Raw genomic sequence first — 8,481 nt, forward strand, 5'->3', positions numbered from 1 at the left:
ACTGAGAAAATTTTAGTTTACCTAGAAGTATTTGCAATGTTCTTCATGGCTGCTTCTGTTACTGTTACCCCTAGTATTAGGGTTTCTTTTGTATAAGTTTGTCTGTTTCTCTCCGCTGTTCTTAAATATCACATATTTAGGAAAACATTAAGCTTGATAAAATAAGGTAATTTTGATTATTTAACAGTTTTAGTCTAAAAGACAATTAAGCTTGATAAAATAAGTTAATTTTCACTGTTTAACAGTTCTAATCTAAGAATCAAAGTCCAGTTTTAGTCTAGGAATCAAAGTATCAGTTTGTAATGCATTTAATGGCTCCTGGATTTGCTGTGTATGTTTTTCTAATGGGCATTTCAAGTAGATTCTATTGTTTTGAGTTTGGCAAGCTTTGCTCTAGAATAGATATAAGTTTTTGACATTTTGACTGTATGTATGTTTTTCTAATGGGCATTTCGCTTGACAGCCATATTTATAATAGATACGAGTTTTCTTTGGATTGAAGTAGTTTCTGGATTTGTTGTGTATGTATTTCTGATCTATATTTTGAATTTCTGCTTTTGATTGAAGTTTGGCCAGCTCTATCTATAATACAAATGAGTTTTTTTGGATTGCAATAGTTTCTGGATTTATTGTGTATATTTTTCTAATCAACAATTTGAATTGATGCTTTTGTTTGAAGTTTGGCCTGCTCTATCTATAAAAGGTATGAGTTTTTAATGGGATTCAAGTGGCTTTTAGATTTGTTGTGTATGCTTTTCCATTTAACATTTTTGAGTTGTTTCTAGATTTGCTGTGCATGACCAATTGACATTTTGAACGACCTTCATATTTGTTGTGTATGTTTCTCTAATCGACATTTCAGGTGGCACTCAGTAATATAATCATCCAAAAAAAGCAGAAAGTAAATTATTTCCTACTACAAAGCCAAAAAAACAGAAAGTAAATTACTTCCTACTACAAAGCCATTGATTTCACAAATGAGAGCAGACAAGAATGCATTAAACAAACAAACATAAGCGGAGAAATAGAAACTGAAAGCTGATTCATGAAAACCAAAAAAACATAAGAATATTTTTTCCTTTTTTTTCATGGGAGTGTGTGAGTGAGTAAGAAATACAAGCTTTCTCTCAAAATCATAAATCATGAAACATCATGGGTTAAAGCTAATGCTAAAGCTAGCTAGCTAACTGACTAAACCTAGTTTTGAATCATCAGTCGGTGGAAGAAAGAAGAAAGAAAATAATAATAAAGCACAAGCAACACCACCTGAATGGTATGATTTGTACAGAATTATGATCTACCACAAATGCCGACCTCGGAGATTCTGCCAATGCTGCCGCTAATTCAATTCCAATTCCATCAAAGCTGAGCTGACATCGAGAATAACATGAAGATGCAGCGATGCAATTCCTGGTCTCTGAGCTCCCTGAACTGCTGGTCTCATGGACGCTATTAAAATTTCTTTTCTTCAGTAAGGTCCAGGTCGGCCTTGCGCCCAGGCATAAGCATCAGGAGGCAGCGGGCAGTTCAACAAGTTAGGAGGGATGTTGTACATGGGCATGGACGAGGGGTCGGCCATATGCTGCTGGTGTTGAGGATTGAGGCCCATGGGAGGCTGAGGGGGGCCCTGAATCTGCAACTGGGGCTCCTCATCGTCGAGGGGCAGGCGATCGTATGAGGCATTCATGAAGGTGGCCGCCATGACCAGCACTGGTCCGGAGGCCACCAAAGCGCCCACCACGCTGCCCCCCACAACCTGGCCCTGCCCGCCTGCAAGGTAGATGGTCAGCCCAGTTGCCCCGGGCGGCGCCGGCGGGGGCAGGAAGGAGCCGGACAAGGAAAGGATTTCGAAGCGGCCGTGCAAGGTGACAATTGCGCCAGGGGCAGCGGGCTGGCGCAGGGTCACATTGGTCACGGTTCCGCTGCCGCTGAGAATACACACGCCCCGCTGCCTCCTTCGTGCGAATGTCGCCACGCTCTCCCCCACATCGCAGCCATTGGCGATCTCCATTACGTGCGCGCGCAGGGCGTTTGCACTGTCCCTCGTTATTATTATTGGCGGCTTCGGCTTGTTCTTTGATCCGGGGGGTCTTCCCCGGGCTTTTCTGGCCGCATCGCCTTCTTCTCCGCCGGATGATTTGTTGTTGTCGTTGTTCATGTCTGAGAGAGATCTCTTCTTGCCCTTGTTCAGTCCGTTGTTCCCACTGGTCTCATCCTCCGAGAGATTCAGTTCCCGCGTTTGGAATGGAGGTGGTAGTGAATGGCCGTGACCCAGTTGGGCTGAAGCTGCCGCATTCGGATCCATGATCCTCAATTGGTCGCGGATTTCATCACCATGAAGATAAAAGATGGAAGCTTTGATCAGAATCTTGAACTTGGGCGCTTTTTTTATGTCAAGATCAAGTTTTGAGGGATAGAATCTTGACCTTGATGAAGTTTGATTTCAATCTCGAGCTTGAGCTTTGAAGTTGAACCCCAAGATCAGATTTTGAGAGATAGAATCTCAGCCTTGACGAACTTTGATCTCAATCTCGAGCATGAACTTCGAAGTTGGGTTCCAAGATCAAATTTTGAGGGAAAAAATCTCAACCTTGACGAACTTTGATCTCAATCTGAAGCTTGAACTGTTAAACTGAGCCCTCTTTTTCAACCAATATCAAATTTTTAGCTAGAGAATCCTAACCTTGATGAACTTCGATCTCAATCTTGAACTTGAACTCGGAAGTTGAGCCCTCTTTTTGCACCAAGATCAAATTTTGAGGTCAAGAATCTTGTCTTTGAGCTTGAGGTTGAGCAGAAAACGGGCTTCCTTGTTTTCACCACTCGATCAAATTTCGAGGGAAGATGATCCTGAACTTTGAGCTTGGGCTGCCTTCTTTCAATACCAAGATCAAAATTTGAGCGAGAAAAACCTCAAGGTTCGACGTGGGCTTCCTCTTTGTATAAGCAAGATCAAATTTTGGATCGAAAAAAGGCCTGAGCTTTAAACTTGGGCTTCCTGTTCTACCAAGATCAAATTTTGAGCTGAAAATACCTTAACTTTGAACTTGGGCTTCCTCTTTCTTCTACCAAGACCAATGTTTGATCAAAGGATCTCAACGCGGTCAGCTTCCTGTTTCCTGTTCCTCCTCTCAAGATCAATTCTCGAGTAAAAAATAATCTGAACTTTGAACCTTGCCTTCCCGTGTCTCCTATCAAGATCAATGCTTAAGCAAAAAGATCCCAACTGTGATCAAGTACTACCTGTATTTGATCAAAAAGATATTGACTTTGAACATGGGCTTCTTGTTTTTCCTTTGAGCGAAAGACCTCAGCTGCTGCCTGTAATTACCGACAAGAAAACAATCTCAACTTTGAACTTGAGATCAAATTTGAAGTAGGGCTCCCTTTTCTTCTACCAAGAAGACCAATTTGGGCTTCGTTTTCTTTCAACCAAGATCACTTCATGAGCCAAAAAAATCTATATCGGTGCTCATCTCTCAATCAAATCCTCTGGATTTTTCAGCTTGGGTTCCTCAGTCAAGCCCTATGATTAGGAACATGGAAAGAAAGTCCAAGAAAGGATGAAGAAATGTTGGGGAGAGGCATGAAGTAGGTCCAATATAGGAGGAAGTGAAATGCAACAAGGGCTTAAGCAGTGGAAGGTGGGGTTAATGTGGGGTTAAGGGTTGGGTCAAGAAGAATGGGACAGCGTGCGCATGAGCAAGTGGGGCATGGGGTCGGTGCATGGGGCCCTGCTTGTCTCTATCAACTTCCCATTCTCCCGCCCCTCTTATTTCTTCCTCCTCCCCTTGAAATTTTTCTACGTTACCTGACGGAGAAGTTGTATGAGTCTGGTTTTTGATAATCTCTGGTATAGTTGTGAGCGAATATGGCAGAGAGCATCCTTTTTGTTGTCGGCTAAAATGAAAGCATCCCGTGCCTGGGGAAGAGATAGAAAGTGGGTGCCAACTCTCATGCAAATCCCCCCATTAATTATCTTTAATCACACACCAATCTGATCAGAATTTGTGATTACTAAGTAACATAAATTTTTTTCTTTCCTTGTTTTTTTAATGTGATGGCCTTTTTTTCACAGCTTGGTCCGCCCCCCTGTCGCCTTCATTGCTTGCTTGGCAGCATCTTTTGAAGATTAAATTATCCGTCTCTTGGGTTTTGTTTATTCAATTTTCAAATGCATGCTTCTTTCAAGCTTTGGCATTGGATCGTGAGGATTATGACATAGTTTTTATCGTTTGGCCGATTTCTGTGAGTTCACGGAAGTTGTTAAGCATGGACTGAGAAAGTCAAGCCAATGTTTAATAGGCCAATGTGGTTCCTGTGTGTAATGGAAATTTTGAAACTTGCTTTCAAATCAGAGGTTTTTGAGTCGCCTAAGGTTTGGTTCAAAATCTATCATGTTCCGTCCATTCTCCAAGATTCAATTTTTAATTGGTTGAAATTGAAATTCTTATCTTTGTAATATGGTTAAATTGTTTTGGTTTAGATGGGTAAGTGTGATTGGAAATGTTGATGTAAACATTGTCGATGTAAAAATTATTACATAATCTAAATCAGAAGTAATTCTGCTATGTACAGCTAAGTTAAAGGTCTTTAGTCATAAGTAATATGATTTTTGTAGTGTTTTGGTCTAAACTATTTATGATTTTAGTCAGAAAAGAACTATGTGAAAATTAGTGTGACCTTATAAAAATGAAGGGAAGGTAATCTCATTCATAATTCAATAGTACAGTTTTCAAATCTTTAATATACTTAGTGAGGCAAACTCTCATTGACTTGTTCTCGTGCTAAATTATGATCTATGATGAGAATCGAATTACAAATTTTGAGTGATTGATGATTAGTTTGATTCAAAGAATTGCTCATAATTTATTTGCATAATTTTTTACTACTTGTGGATGAATATGACTACATAGTTTAACTACATGATTCAAGTACATAGTTTTGAGTAAAATTAAGTGATCCAAGTCATCCAACTGTGTAATTTTGAGTCTAACAAAATAACTTGGGTACTTTTCTAAAATTATGATGATTGATTTAGGATCTAATTGCATAGTTTTTTACTACATGGTAACAAATATGACTAAAATAGATACAAAGTTGAATCATTAGTTAACTACATCATTCTTGAATTGCATAGTTTTGAGTCAAATTTACTAAGGTATACTTTAGTAAATTGTAATGTTTGATTTGGATTGGATTGCAATGTTTTTTTCCAAATCAATGAAGTTTATTCAACAAACTATATAGTTGAGTCATAATTAAACTACATAATTAGCTAACTCGTACTTTAATAATAAAATTACCAACTTCATAATTATAGTTCAAATCACTAGCTCCTACATTTTGTTTATTTGTGATGTTTAATATCTTATCTAAACAAGATTTTTTAAGTACAAAGTAAATCTATAATATACTCTTCAAACTATTAGATATCGAACTTTACTATAGCAATAATTAATCTTAATTCAAACTTACTAATACTTTTTACTTTTATTTATTTCCGTATCTTTTTAAGATACCAATAAATTGACTCAAATTAACTACACAACTATTAAAGCGCAATCAAATTAAACCATAATATACCCTTTAATAGTTTAGATATCTAATTTACTATAGAAAAAAATGATCTTTAGAATCCACTCACATCAACATGATGTTATCTCCTGAACTACACAATCTAACATTGTAGATGACTAAAAATCAATGTAAAGACAAATATAGAGAAAAGGGGGGATAAACACTGAACATACTGTAATGGGTAACAAAAAGTCTCAATCATGAGACGTCCTCCATCATTGTCAACCAAGTTATAGTCTATCCACTCCTAAAACTCAAAACTTATTCCAAACCCAACCTCCATTAAATCCTTTCCTCTCTTTCGTACACCCCACAACCATTAACAACAATCGTCAAAACCTCAAGAAGAGAAATGAAAAATCATTGACAGAGTTGAATCCATGATTGCCAAAACAAAGATGGCGCATTCAAAAGAAAAGTGACATTTTAGATTTTTGATCTTTTTGGATAAATGTGTGGCAGTACTTGATCAAACAGTGAATCAAAATTTCTTCAAAAGCTGGATAATCCAAGATCCCATTCAAATCAAAAAAGAAACTGGTTGCAGGGAAATTTAGTATTGTACGGAGAAAAGGCCCGGGAAAAAGCTGAACAAAGAACGTCCATGTCAATTATATTTGTACAGTGAATGAGGAGTGAAAAGAGAAAAACAACAGATGGTACGTAATTTCTAAGAAGAATAGATGGATGGGTAGTAAAATCAAGTTGTAAGAGCTTGAAGTTGACGGGCACCCCTGTTCATGATTGGAATTATTTTATGACAGCTTGGTCATTTCAATTATTTTTGGAAGATATAAGAAAGTATTAATTGTAATTTGGTCCTATAGGGGAAGAATACTAGTTGTGTTTATATTTTAATTATTAGTCACTCTTTGTTGACTGAACTATCTAATTATTAACTTTTAATCAGATTTTAAAATGACAACTAAAAAATCTATTAATAGATTTGGCACTTATTAATAATCGTCTAATTGTACGTCTTAGTAGTTAGAATTTGTAGACTTCTATTAGAGGAGTTGTGCAACATTATTTGTACCCATAGTACACAACTATCAAGGCATGTGTGCACAAGTATTGACAAGACTTCGATTGGAAAAATTGTGCAATGTTATTGGTACCCAAAGTGCACAAAAAGTGGGGCATGTATGCATGATTATTGGAAAGACTATGATTAGTGGAGTTGTACAACGTTATTGGTACACATTGCACACAACTACCAAGGCATGTCTGCATAAGTACTGACATTATTAGTACCCATAATGCACAACTAGCAAGGCATGTGTGCATAAGTATTCACAACTTCTTAGGTGGTTCTATTGTATAATTTTCAAGATATCTTAAGTAGGTATTGAGTGGCAAATTGAAATGATCACTTTATAGCCCTTTTGCACATAATGGATCTTACAATGTACCTCATTACTACCTAGATGCCATAACAATAAGTACTTAAATCTGATAAGGAGACAACTACAAAAAACTTGTCAAAATTTGATGTTTCATTTAGAATCTCGTGGGTGTGCAAAGTTAGCTATACTACTACTAGTACACTTCTCCTATATGATTTTATTAAAAATAGAATATGCTATTCCATATGGTATAATAAATTTTTAGGTTGTCTTGTACATTTTAATAGTAAAAAAAAAGCTATATATACCATCAAATTCTAGGCTGAAGTAATAGCTATCTACAATTTGTATAGTTAAATGTTTTTGAGTGTTAATGATGCAAAAACATCAACAAAAAAATCAGATTTTCTTATTTATCATTGGCATTTTGTTCAAAAAAAAGTTATGTAGTTCATTTTGGGTAAGGTTTGAATGATAGGTAATGATAACTGGTGCATATTTTGGTGAAAAGTTGGGAGAGTAGAGGGGAAGAGAGGATGAAGTCCAAAATATGAAATGGGAAAATCAAATTAGTAGAAAAATGTTGGTGAAGGGATGAAATGTGATACACACTATTATCTAGAAATGTTGTTCGGTAGTGCTTAGAGGACAAAGAGTGTGGATAGAGAAAAATGAAGCCATTATGAAAGAGATAATAAACATAAGATGGAAGGAGAGATTCTAGATGGAAAAAATGGTTTGGTTTGGTGTCAAGGAGGACAAGAGATCTGTGTGCATCTGCAAAGATCAATAGTCAACACAAAACATTGTAAGTAGATGATTTGACTTGCAAATGAGGCTTTAGGTTGATTGTAGACTTGGCACATAGTTTACTAGATTTATATTTGTGAGTACCAGACATGCAATTGACATAATTTATGGTTCACTGTGTGAAGTATCTATGACATCAAGGATTTCTTAAGTAGTTTTTAAATATTTGTGTCATCTATGTAATTTAATTTAATTTATATATGTTATTGAGTAACAACACTACCCCCTTGTAGTTGTTTGCATCATTTTGTGTTGGAGTATAAAATGACCCACCTATGCTTTGTTTATTGGAAATTAGCTGATGAAAATGAATTATTACCCTAAATATTTCCATTTAGAGTTTACTTGAGTTTTGAATTTTATTTAGTCAATTGTTAATGTAGGTCTTTATGTACCATTATTTAACCTTCCATCACTTATGAGGAGAAAGTTATTTGGTATGTGCTTGAGGTTGTGAGGAATGTTTCTATAAAGTGATATTAGAATCAAAATACTTGGACAGGGAATTTGGGTGTGATTATCAATCTTCAAGATGTGTGAAAATTATAATTCGATATTAATTAATTGTTGGTAAGATTTGTGTATTGCATATTGTAAGGGTACCAAAAAATAAAAGTAGAGATATAAAGATGTAGCAAATGAAGAAAGAAATCCTTAGAAATAAGGACAAGAGGAAAGATTTTGTGTCCAATATGGAAAGACAATAAGAAAATCTTGCAAGAGAAATAAAAGAGCAAAGAAGGTA

At 36.2% G+C, this 8,481-nt stretch overlaps 1 pseudogene across 1 annotated transcript; it reads right to left on the reverse strand.

The window, feature by feature from the left end:
* Nucleotides 1-1,059: 1,059 nt before the first annotated feature.
* On the reverse strand, nt 1,060-3,584 carry LOC149530786 (AT-hook motif nuclear-localized protein 18 pseudogene; annotated as a pseudogene). Its single transcript, XR_016358813.1, has one exon. The product of XR_016358813.1 is annotated as an AT-hook motif nuclear-localized protein 18 pseudogene (transcript).
* Between the last annotated feature and the right edge of the window lie 4,897 nt (nt 3,585-8,481).

This window comes from Cupressus sempervirens, chromosome 11 (assembly GCF_028749045.1).
Source record: "Cupressus sempervirens isolate cs-2001-9-10 chromosome 11, ASM2874904v1, whole genome shotgun sequence".
Taxonomy (NCBI): domain Eukaryota; kingdom Viridiplantae; phylum Streptophyta; class Pinopsida; order Cupressales; family Cupressaceae; genus Cupressus; species Cupressus sempervirens.